Below are 13,364 nucleotides of genomic sequence, written 5' to 3' on the forward strand. Positions count from 1 at the left end.
TATCATTTCAGAATAAATTAGTTTATTGTTTACTTTATATTTTACTAATAATTTCACTTCTATTGCCTGCGAGGTACTATCATACGAAGTCGCTTTGAAAGACGGCATTTGGAGAAGGATTGAAGACGGACCCTCATCTAATCCCCACTTCGTGCTTCCCATTCTCGGATGTACTCAAAACGTAAAGTATAGTAAAATAGTGGATAAATGTCGTGTTTGCTTGCTTGCTTTAATGTTTATCTACTTTCCAAACACTTAGGGTGAATTGCATTTAGTTAATAATCCGGTTAACTTGTAATGTTATGCATTAGATAATTCGCATAATTTGTATGTACACCTAGGGTGTCAAACATATCTTTAACTTGGTTGATTAATTAGGATTGACATGCACATAATCAATTAAGTTGGTTGTATATCCGAAATAAAAACATGACATCCACTTTTCATAAAGATAAAAATAAATCATTTTATTGTATGTTTTTAAAGTTATACTAGCATGCTTCCCGAACCTCTCTATATGTAAATTATTCTTTAATTAACACACTTCGAATAGATATAATTGTATAGAAATTATAATTGAATTATTGTACGTCCGTTGAGAGACTTAGGCCTCGTAGTCATTTGGGTTTGGCTCGCATAAGTTGTGTTTCAAGACCATGAATCTAAAGGGGTTACCTCAAAAGGTGGTCTTTAGTCATTCATTGAAATGATAACTCATTTTCGACGCAAATGTTTCTTTGTATTGGTGCGATGATTTTCTATGTCATAAATGTGTTGACGTATTTTTCTTACACCGCATTCATTCTCTATTCATCAAATTCATTCTTTCACCTTATTCCTTGTATACTAGGGTTGTTCAAAGATTATTCTTTTTTCACCTTTTGCTAATCATTTAGAGTAATTTTATTTTTACATTTAGCTTTTCACTTAAAGTGTTAATCTTTGTACATAAATCAAATTCTTTTAAAGTTTATTCTGCAATTGATATTCATTTGGTCAATTTGCAAATATTCCATTCATAAGTACATGTTATCTTACATTTTTCTTTCTTTAGCAACTTCTTATACTTGTTCATTCATATTAAACAAAAAATTTTCATAATCTATTCATTAAATTAAAGTGCAAGATATAGTGTTCATACTTCCTTTAACATTGTCTTGAATTGTTAATTATCTTTTACTAATTTTGTACTTTAGTCAAATCATATATTGTTCCCTTCTTACTTAATCTATTATTTTAAAATATTAAATTGTAATCTTCACATATTGTGCACCAATTTCAAAAATGAAAGTCATTTCATACATTTTTGTTATTTATGTTTTACCACACATGTACATAAATATAAACATATTTTATTATTCATTTTCCATAATTAATTATCCTTTAGTTAATTTATTTTTATAATCTTCTTGTAAATATTAATCAACTCTCTTCTTACCCTCTTCTTTACATAAAAACTATCCAAAGGTAATTCCTTTTTCTACTCTTGATCAATCATTTTCTAGACATGTTTTCTTACGATAGTTGATCTTGATTACAACTAAATTCTTTCGAGATTATTTATTTCAACTCAAAGTCATTTGGCTTGATGATACACTTCACTTAGTCATTAAAAATTTAACTCTTTCACATATTTTATTTATTTTCTTTATCCACATCATTGCACATATTCTGTTGCACATAAATATATCTAGTTTTACTAAGTGACGTTCACATTCACTTATTCTTCACTTCAAATTATTTTCATATTTCTTTGTAAATATTAAATTAATCATTCTTTTGAACCTTCCCTCATTTATTTGATTGAGTCCACCGGAATCACATTTTGTGAATCATAAGGGATGCCTAACACTTTCCCCTCGAGATAACTTGAACCCTTACCTAGAATCTCAACGATTTCGTAGACCATAATTAAATGTACATTATATAGTGTAGTATAGGTGTCATTGTATACCTTAAATACTATGTGGCGACTCTAAACTTCAATAACCTTGTAGAGTACTATAAGTTGTACATTATTTTGACTTGTGCAAAATAGGGTGCATGTCACGACCCCAATCTCCTTCTGAAGAATATCGTGATGGCACCTAGTCGCTAAGACTAGGTAGGCCTAACATACATGAAGAAATAACAGAAATAATAAAATAACTTCGATCTAAACCAACCGGCTGTAATAAAATAATTTCACAACATAGCTGACAATAATTTTCCAAAATCTGGTAAGACTGAGTCATAAGCTCTTCAAGAATATACTGAACCAATCCCTAATACATCAGTGTCTAAGTAAATAGTAAACAGAAGGAAAGAGTCAAAGACAGAGGGTGACTCTGAGGCCTACGAACGCTGGCAGGTATGAAATACCTGGATCTGCACAAAAAAATGTGCAGAAGCATAGTATGAGTATACCATAATGGTACCCATTAATTATTAAGCCTAACCTTAGTAGAGCAGTGATGAGGTCAGGTCAAGATACCTACTGGAATGAATAAATAAAGAAACTGAACATGTATAGAACAATATAATAATGGAAACAGGTAATGAAACAAAGAAGAAATACAACAAGGTAAGCTACACCGAAAGTTAAGGCAATAAAGACATCATGGAAGAAGCACATAATAAGAATGCCAAAGAAACAATGGAGACAAGACACAAGTGATGTAAATGGAAAATAGCAACAAGGATCACTACCGAGGTACCGCCTCGTAGTCTCATTTCACAATCAAAATCATAATCTTTCCTTATATCATCGCGGGAGCCTTACATTTAGTTTTGAAAATAATTTTTCCAGAAATAGCTACCTGCATTTTAGCCCACCTTATCACACTGCGTGGCTTCAAGTAATTTCCCTACTAGAAACACGCGTATCAAGCTCAACTTATCTCACCGCATGCGTATCAACCCCTATCCTTATACCACAGAATGCGTATCAATATCACAACTTATCACAAATCGCTCCTCAAGTGTCCAATACCATAACTTGCCAATGAAGTAAACAATAATAATATTTCCACAATAAATAGCCCATGGCTCAACCACAATATGTACAAGAGTCTCAACAATAGAATCTGACGGTGAATAACTCAACAAGAATGGTATTTCAACAATTTACAGCTTCTCCTCAATGTGATCACGACTTTTACAACTTCAACACCAAAACTCAACAATAAGATAGTCCAAGAAATAACAACTTCAAGTAAGGTAACTCAACAGTTAAATATTTAACAAAGCAATGAGAAAACAATAACTTCAACTAAGCATGTATGGGCAATTAACAAGTAAGAGAGGAGGCAAGTATTAACAATGGCAAGTGAAGCATGTAAGGATAGAATAATGATGATGAATATAACATGTTATGACAATTCAATTAAAGGCATGAAAAGAATCAACATAGCTTAAACTGTCCAGTTACCACATTTAGCCCGTGTACCCACTCGTCGCCTTGCGTACACAACTTTCACATACCACAATTCACACAAAATAACACAAATCCTAAGGGGTAATTCTCCCACACAAATTTAGGAAAGACACTTACCTCAAAATACGCTAACGCAATCCACTAGTAAGCCTTTTCCGCGAATATCCAACTCCGAACGGCTCGAATCTAGCCAAAATAACTTTATACCACAAATACAAACCATAGAAAACTATTCCGAATAATAAAGTTACAATCTTTAAAGAAAATCAAAAAGTCAACTCAAAAAGTCAACAATGAGCTCGCATCTCGGAACCCGACCAAACTTACTAAATCCGAACAACCATTCAACAACGATTCCAACCATACAAAAATTACTAAATTCTCCCCAATTTTTCCATCTCAAAACACTAATTAAATGATAAAAATAATGATGGATTCATGTATAATAGCCAAATCCGAGTTAGAATCACTTACCCTGATCAATTCCTTGAAAATCGATGTCAAAATTGCCCTAAACCGAGCTCTCTAAGTCAAAAGATGAAGAATGAAATAAAACCCTCGAATTCACCTTTTTCTACCCAGCGATCTCGCTTCTGCGAGCCCTTAGCCGCATCATCGGCTCCGCACATGCGGAACTTCCATCGCAGGTGCGATGTCCACTTAAGCCCATAAAGATACGCTTCTGCGGACATGAACCGCTTCTGCGGAGAAACGACCACTCCTGCGAGTTCGCTTCTGTGGCTCACCTCCGCACCTGCGCTCCATAGCCATAGGCCCAAACTCCGCATCTACGGTGCCCAATCCGCTTCTTCTAGTGCTCATCTACCCGCCAAACTTCGCACCTGCAGTTCTTCCCCAGGCTACCCCTTTTTGCTTTTGCGATGCCTCCTTCGCACCCGTGAGTCCACACCTGCGGCCACTCCTACCATAGGTGCAGTGACACCAGAACAGCATCAGCTTCAGCAATCAACTAAGTCCAAAATTATCCCGATTTCAATCCGATTCACACTCGGGCCCCCCAGGTCCCTGTTCGAATATACTAAAAAGTCCCAAAACAAATAACGAACCTACTTGAGGCCTAAAATCATATCAAACAGCATCAATTTCTATAAATCACAACCCAATTCAATCCTATTGAAACCATGAACATCTGGCTTGCAAAACTAATGTCGAGTCATACCAAACCAACTGCGATTGACCTCAAAATTTGCACATAAGTCGTAAATGACACAACAAACCTATTTTAACTTCCCGAATGAAAGTCCGACACTGATATCAATAAAGTCAACTCCCGCTCAAACTTCTCAACCTTCCAAACCTTCAACTTTCTACTTTTGCCAATTCAAGCCAAAACGACCTACAGACCTCCAAATCAATATACAAACATGCTACTAAATCCAAAATCACCATACGAAGCTACCAGAACCGTCAAAACACTATTTCGGAGTCATCTACACAAATATCAAACTCCGGCCAACCCTTTCAACTTAAGCCTCAAACTTAGGGACTAAGTATCCCATTTCACTCCGCAACTCACCCGAAACCAAAATCAACCACCCTGGCAAGTCACATAATCACAATATAACATAGGGGGAAATAAATAGGGGAACGGGGCTAAAATATACAAAATGACCGACTGGGACGTTACATCCTCCCCCTTTTAAAACAGACATTTGTCCTCGAATGACTATAGAGACATACATGAAGTGGTGAAAATATGAGGATAACGGCTTCACGCATCATGCTCCATCTCCCAAGTCGCCTCATCGACTGGTTTACCTTTCCATTGAAGCAATTCTTTTTGACCTCAACTTTCGGATCTGTGTGTCCAAGATGGCCACTGTCTCCTCAAAAAAAGACAAATCTTTGTCCAATTGGACTGAGATGAAATCTAACACATGGGACGAATCACCGTGATACTTACGGAGCATAGAAACATGGAATACTTGCTGAACTGCAGATAGAATAGGTGGCAATGCAAGCTTGTATTCCACATCACCAATCCTCTCAAGAATTTCAAAAGGTCCGATATATATATGGCTCAAGTTGACCTTCTTCCTGAACCTCATAACACCCTTCATGGGTGAAAGCTGGAGCAAGACCCGCTTTTCAACCATGAATGCAATATCACGAACCTTCCGATCCGCATAACTCTTTTGTCTAGATTGGGCTGTACGAAGCCGATCATGGCTCAACTTGACCTTCTCCAAGGCATCTCGAACCAAATTCGTGCCTAATAACTTAGCCTTTCCTGGCTCAAACCAACCAACTAAGGAAAGACATCGTCTCCCATATAGGGCCTCAAAAAGAGTCATCTAAATACTCGATTGGTAGCTATTATTTTAGGCAAACTTCGCAAGCGGCAAGAACTGATCCCAAGAACCACTAAAATCCATAACATAGGCACGAAGCATATCTTCCAATATCTAAATGGTGCGATCGGATTGTCCGTCCGTCCGAGGAAAGAATGTTGTACTCAACTCAATCCGTGTGCCTAGCTCACCCTGTACGACTCTGTAGAAATGTGATGTAATCTGCGTACCCCAGTCAGAGATGATGGATACTGGCATGCCATGAAGTCGGACAATCTCGTGGATGTATACATGAGCTAGCTACTTCGAAGAATAGGTTTTCACTACCAGAATGAAATGAGCCGACTTGGTCAACCTATCCACAATCACCCATACAATGTCAAATTTCTTCTGAGTCCTTGAGAGCCCAACAACAAAGTCCATGGTAACTCGCTCCCATTTCCACTCGGGAATCTCAAGTCTCTGAAGCAAACCTCCTAGCCTATGATGCTCATACTTCACCGGCTGAAAATTTTGGCATCGAGCTACATACTCCACTATGTCTTTCTTCATCATCCTCCACTAATAGTGCTGTCTCAAATCCTGATACATCTTAGTGGCAATCGGATGAATGGAGTACATCGAACTGTGGGCCTATGAATAATCAACTCACGTAACCCATCCACATTGGGCACATATAATTGGCCCTGCATCCGTAACACACTGTCATCTCCGATAGAAACCTCCTTGGCATCGGCGTGCTGTACCGTGTACTTAAGGACAAGCAAATGGGGGTCCTCATACTAACGATCTTCGATGAAATCATATAAAGAAGACCGAGAATGTTGAATGAATTAAGGTAAGGATGGAATACACTGTTCATCAGGTGCATGAATGCCGCTGGGGTGTTGGTCAGCCCAAACGACATCAAGAGGAACTCGTAGTGACCATATAGAGTCCTAAAAGCAATCTTCAAAATATCAGGATCCCGAATCTTTAGCTGATGGTAACCTGACCGAAAATCAATCTTGGAGAACACTCTGACACCCTATAGCTGATCAAATAAGTCATCAATGCATGGCAATGGATATCTGTTCTTCACAGTAACCTTATTCAACTACCGATAGTCAATACACATGTGCATATAACCATCCGTTTTCTTCACAAACACAACCGAAGCACCCCAAGGTGACACACTATGCCAAATAAAGCCCTTATCAAGCAACTCTTGCAACTACTCCTTTAACTCTTTCAACTCCGCTGGGGCCATACAGTATGGTGGAATAGAAATGGGATGAGTGCTCGACAACAGGTCAATACCAAAATCAATATTCCTATCGGGCGGCATGCCTGGAAGATCTACGGTAAATACATCTGGAAAGTCTCTCACTACGTGAATTGACTCAACGGTAGGAGTATCAAAACTTACATCCCTCACAAAGGCTAGATATGCATCACACCCCTTTCCAACCATCTGTTGTGCCTTAAGGAAAGACACAACCTTGTTAGGAACATAATCCAAAGTACCCCTCCACTCCAACCGTAGTAAACCTGGCATAGCCAATGTTACCGTCTTGACGTGACAATCATGAATAGCATGATAGGGCGACAACCAGTCCATGCCCAAAATCACATCAAAGTCTACCATACTAAGCAATAATAGATCAACTCTAGTCTCAAAACCATCAATAACAACTAAACACGATCGATACACACGGTCAACAATAATAGAATCTCCCACACGCGTGGACACATAAACAAGAGAACTCAAAGAATCACAAGATATACCCAAATACGGAGCAAAATATGATGATACATATGAATAAGTGGAGCCTGGATCAAATAAGACCGATGCATCTCTATGAAAAACCGGAACAATACTTGTGATAACTGCGTCTGATGCTGCCGCCTCCATCCTACACGGAAAAACATAACATCTAGACTGGCCTCCCCCTCTAAGGCGACCCCTACCCGCTTGACCTCCACACCTAGCTGGTTGTGCAGGTGGAGCGATAACTGGAGTAGTAGCCACGACCTGAGAAGTCTGGGGACCCTGTGGAATACGTGGAGCCTGTGTAGTCAGTAGAGGTTCACCCCTCTTGAGTGTGGGGAAGTTCCTCACCATATGAATAGTATCACCATACTCAAAACAATCTCTCGAAGGACGTGGCTGCTAAAACTGGCTCGGGCTAGTCGGCTAGACTGATCGCTGAAAGCACCCCGTGTAGGAGGTGCACTAGACAGTGGCGGTGCATAATGGGAAACCTCAGACATGGGAGTAGTCGGAGTACCACTAGAAGCTGGAAGTGCTGAATGAACTGGATGGCTCACATAGCCTCTAACATGATGGTCTGCAACTGGGGCACGGGCACCACTATATCCGCCAGAATCGCGAGGCCTCTTGGGCTCCCTGTCCTCTTTCTCCCGGCCCCGCATACCCTCCAATCTCCGTGTGATCTCTACTACCTGCTGATATGGGGTATCTGTCTCAAACTCTCGAGCCATGCTGAATCTAATACCATAGTTGAGCCCCTCGATAAATCGAAGGACTCGCTCTCTGACTGTGGAAACCAAGAAAGGTGCATGTCTGGACACTCACTGAATCTGACAGCATACTCTAACATGGTCATAACACCTTGGCGCAGTTGTTCAAACTCCACATGCCATGCATCCCGAAGGCTCTAGGGAACAAACTGTCTCAAGAACATTTCTGAAAACTGAGCCCTTGTGAGTGAAGTTGCATCAACTAGGCTACCCTCCTCATAAGCCCGCCACCACTGATACACTGGTCCCGACAGTTGGAATATAGTAAAAGCAATCTCGCTCGTCTCCACATTACCCATGGTGCGGAGAATACAGTGACACTTCTCTAGAAAATCCTGTGCATCCTCTGCAGCTAGGCCGCTGAAAGTATGAGGGTGGTACTTCTTGTACCTCTCAAGTATATGCTGCTCCTCCTCAGAAGCTGCTGCCCTAACCTCAGGCTGAATTGGAACAACCGACTGTACTGGTATAACATCTGGGACCTGGTCAACATTGACCCGCTGCTCTGGGGTATGGGTTGCGGGAGTCTGAGATCCTACCCTAGCCTGAGATGTGGCTGGTGCTAGTGGAATCAACCCTGCCTGAGCTAGATTACCAAACATGCTCAAGAACTGTGCGAGGGTCTCCTGAAGTGTAGGGGTGCCAACAAGCGCCTCAAGTGCCTGCCCCCTAACTAGAGCTATTGATGTCTCCGATGTCGTAGCTCGGGCAGGTGCTCTGACTGTACCACGTGCCCCTCCCTGTCTTCTGTCGTGGCCCCGGCCTCTCATGGCACTAGCAAGGGGTGCGGGTGTCTGATCATCATATCCAGTAGCGGATGTCTTCACCATCTGTAAGAGAATAGTAAGACAAAGATTAAGAATTTCGAAGTCAACAAATTCGCACGATAAGGAATCAAGGAAGTGAAGTTTCCTAACAGTTCCATAGCCCCTCAAATATAAGTACAGATGTCTTTGTACCGATCAGCAAGACTCTACTAAACATTCTCATGGCTCGTAACACCTATGAACCTAGCGATCTGATACCAACGTGTCACGCCCGCTATCTCCCTCTGAAGGATGTCGTGATGGCGCATAGTATCTAAGACTAGGCAAGCCTAATATACATGGAGAAATAACAGAAATAATAAAAGAACTTCGATCTAAGCCAACCGGCTATAATAAAATAATTTCACAACACAACTGGTAAAAATTTCCTATAATCTGGTGAGACTAAGTCATAAGCTCTACATGAATATACTAAACCAATCCTTAATATATCAGTTTCTAAGTAAAGAGTAAACAGAAGGAAATGGACAAAAATAAAGGGTGACTTCGAGGCCTGCGAACACCGGTAAGTATACCTTGAAGTATTTGATCCAAAGCTCAACTCACGGTTGCCTAGGCTAGTATAAAGTACTTTGATATGCACAAATAGATGTGCAGAAGCGTAGTATGAGTACACCACAACGGTACCTAGTAAGTACAAAGCCTAACCTCTGTGGAGTAGTGACGAGGTCAGGTCAAGACACCTACTGGAATAATAAAGAAACCAAACATGTATAGTACAATATAGTAATGGAATCAGGGAATGAAACAAAGAAGAAATAAAACAAGGTAAGCTACATTGAAAGTTAAGGCAATAAAGACATCACGGAAGAAACACATAATAAGAATGCCAAGGAAACGATGCAGACAAGACACAAGTGATGTAAATGGAAGATAGCAACAACGATCACTACCGAGGTACTGCCTCGTAGTCTCATTTCACAATCAAAATCACAATCTTTCCTTATATCACCGCGGGAGCCTTACATTTAGTTTTGAAAATCATTTTTCCCGAAATACCTATCCGCGTTTTAGCCCACCTTATCACACTGCGTGGCTTCAAGTAGTTCCCCTACTAGCAACACGTGTATCAAGCCCACCTTATCTCACCTCTTGTGTATCAACCCTTATCCTTATACCACCGCATGCGTATCGATCACTACTTATCACAAATCGCACCTCAAGTGTCCAATACCACAACTTGCCAAAACATTCAACAATAGCAATTTTTTCACAATAAATAGCCCATGGCTAAACCACAATATGTCGAGGAATCATAAAATAGCAACCAAAGGTGAATAACTCAACAAGAATGGTATTTCAACAATTTACAGCTTCACCTCAATGTGATCACGAGTTTTACAGCTTCAACACCAAAATTCCACAATAAGATACTCCAAGAAATAACAACACAAGTAAGATAAATCAATAGTTAAATATTTAACAATGCAATGAGAAAACAATAACTTCAACTAAGCACCTGCTGTCCATAGCCAAAGGCCCAAACTCCGCATCTGCGGTGCCTAATCCGCTTTGGCGGGTGCGCATCTGCGTGCCAAACTCCGCACCTGCGGTTCTTCCCCTGGCTGCCCCTTTTCGCTTCTGCGATGACTCCTTGCCACCTGCGAGTCCGCACCTACAACCACTCCTACCACAGGTGCGGTGACACCAGAACAACAACAACTTCAGCAATCAACTAAGTCCAAAATTATCCTGATTTCAATCTGATTCACACCGGGGGACTTCGGGACGCCATCCGAACATACTAAAAATTCCCAAAACAATTATCGAACCTACTCGAGGCCTGAAATCACATCAAACAACTTCAATTTCTATGAATCGCAACCCAATTCAAAAAATTGAAACCATGAACATCCGACTTCCAAAACTAACGATGATTCATACCAAACCAACTCCGATTGACCTCAAATTTTGAACATAAGTTATAAATGACACAACCGACCTATTCCTACTTACAGAATCAGAATTCAACTCCGATATCAATAAAGTCAACTTCCGGTCAAACTTCTCAACCTTCCAAACCTTCAAGTTTTCACTGTCGCTAATTTTAGCCAAAATAACATACGGACCTCCAAATCAATATCCGAACATACTCCCAAGTGCAAAATCACCATACGAAGCTATCAAAACCGTCAAAACTCCATTCCAGAGTCGTCTACATAAAAGTTAAACTCCGATCAACACTTTCAACTTAAGCCTCCAACTTAGAGACTAAGTGTCTAATTTCACTCCGAAACTCACCTGAAACCAAAATCAACAACCCTGACAAGTCACATAATCACAATATAACATAGAAGAGGAAATAAATAGGGGAACAGAGCTAAAATACTCAAAATAACTGGCTGGGTCGTTATAGTACAACAACATGGCAACTCTATTGGGGATACTTCAGGTTCTAACCATAACATATTCGATCAATTAGTTGAAGGATTACGGGTTATCCAATACTCCAACTTCTATTCCCTCTGTCACATGCTTCAGGACGTACATTCTCTGTCCAAGCTGTATATTTCTTGCTTTAAGTTGTATATTCTTTACTTCAAGTGGTATATTTTTTTGTCGCATGCTGTAAGTAGTCTATTCTTTGTCATGCGCTTCAAGCGGTATGTTCTTGTTATACGTTTCAAGTGGTATATTCTTTATCATATGCTTTAAGTGGTATATTCTTTGTCATTCACTTCAAGTGGCATATTCTCTGTCATGCTCATGTTGTATTTGCTTCCCACGTGTCTATGTTGTATATTTTGTTACATATAACTGTGTTGTATATTCTTTCACCCATGCTTTTGGTTCTTCCTTATCAAATTGTAATCACTTTTCTATAACCTCTTGGTCATACACAATTATACATAAGTCACGCGAGGGTTGTCTTTTCACCCCTCCGAACTTTTTTTCAAAACTTTCTAGCTTCAGAGATTGGCGTACGAGGTTAACTACGTATCATATCGCAATTGTCCTTAACTCATGCTCGAATCTAGGTAAATCTACTCTTAGAATTCCTAGGTCTCTGTAAATATGATCTCGCGGCTTGCTTTAGCTGGATTAATTGTTACATATCTTTTGCTTGCTACATATTCTTTGTCTGATGTACATTCGTTATCTGTTATGTATCCTTCATCTGCTACATATGTCTTTTAGTTGTTATCCACAACTGGGTTCTCTTTGTCTGACTAAAATCTGGCTGACTTGTGCTGAACCATGACCTTTCAAATACACATGACAATTTCGGTCTTCGTGACCATTCCCATAATCATTTTATCATCTAGACTCTTCCATCCCTTTCAAAGACACATCAATCTAATTTTGTACATCCTCCACTGATTTGATGCATTTTTCTCAACCAGACTTTACATTTTCACCAACTTCCATCATTTAAGACAGATCCATGCGCCATGCTACCATCTATCTCTTGTTCAAAGGCTATCAATCTACACCTACCCACCCAAGAATTCTCATTCATAACCATATTTATTTTCAAGGAGCAGTCACTCATCCATGACAACCATACAGATTCCTTATAATTTCATTAATTGGCCCGAACTACGTTTTGACATGATTTTTTGGCAAGATACATAGGCAGCCCTACATAAGGGTTCGATCCTCCCACTGTTTCTAATTAATTTTCTCAGTACTGGAAACTGGGGAAGTTCTTTTGGAACAATGCGATGATGTTCTCAATCTAGAAACCTTCGAGCATCAACCAAATTTCACCCAATATCCAAAACTCAGAACACCATACGGGTCTTACCCTAATCCTCATTTGACTTAAATTCCAAGATATGGGATACAAGTCCTGTCTTCAAACATCTGGCTGTGGAGTCATGGTGTTCACTTTCGCTTTCTAAATTAAGAGATTCAATACAAGTCAATCCACTTTTGTTATAGGGGTAGGTTGTTAGTCAGCTTCCAAGAAGTGTCATGCTCGCATGACTCGAACAAGCAAAAGAGAACAAGCAAATCCTCAAGTCAACATGAATCAACTTCCCTTCCTTAAATCTAAGAATTTTTATTTGGACGCATGAGGGACAACATCATCTCTGAAACCATCATGGAATGCCAATATCGCGTTCCTGATCATAATCGGATACATCACTAGCTACACGGCCTAACTCCTCACCATTTTAATTTCATAACATCATGTAAGAGGGAATCTAACATTTTCTCCTCTGGGTTTTGCAGGTACATCATCTTGGGACTTCACGGGAGATAACATCTGGTCTTGATCTTTGGTAGAACATCAGCCAGATAGTCAGGGGAGTATCTATTTTACAATAAACTCCATCATTT

The sequence above is a fragment of the Nicotiana tomentosiformis genome, chromosome 9, assembly GCF_000390325.3.
Source record: "Nicotiana tomentosiformis chromosome 9, ASM39032v3, whole genome shotgun sequence".
Classification (NCBI taxonomy): Eukaryota; Viridiplantae; Streptophyta; class Magnoliopsida; order Solanales; family Solanaceae; genus Nicotiana; species Nicotiana tomentosiformis.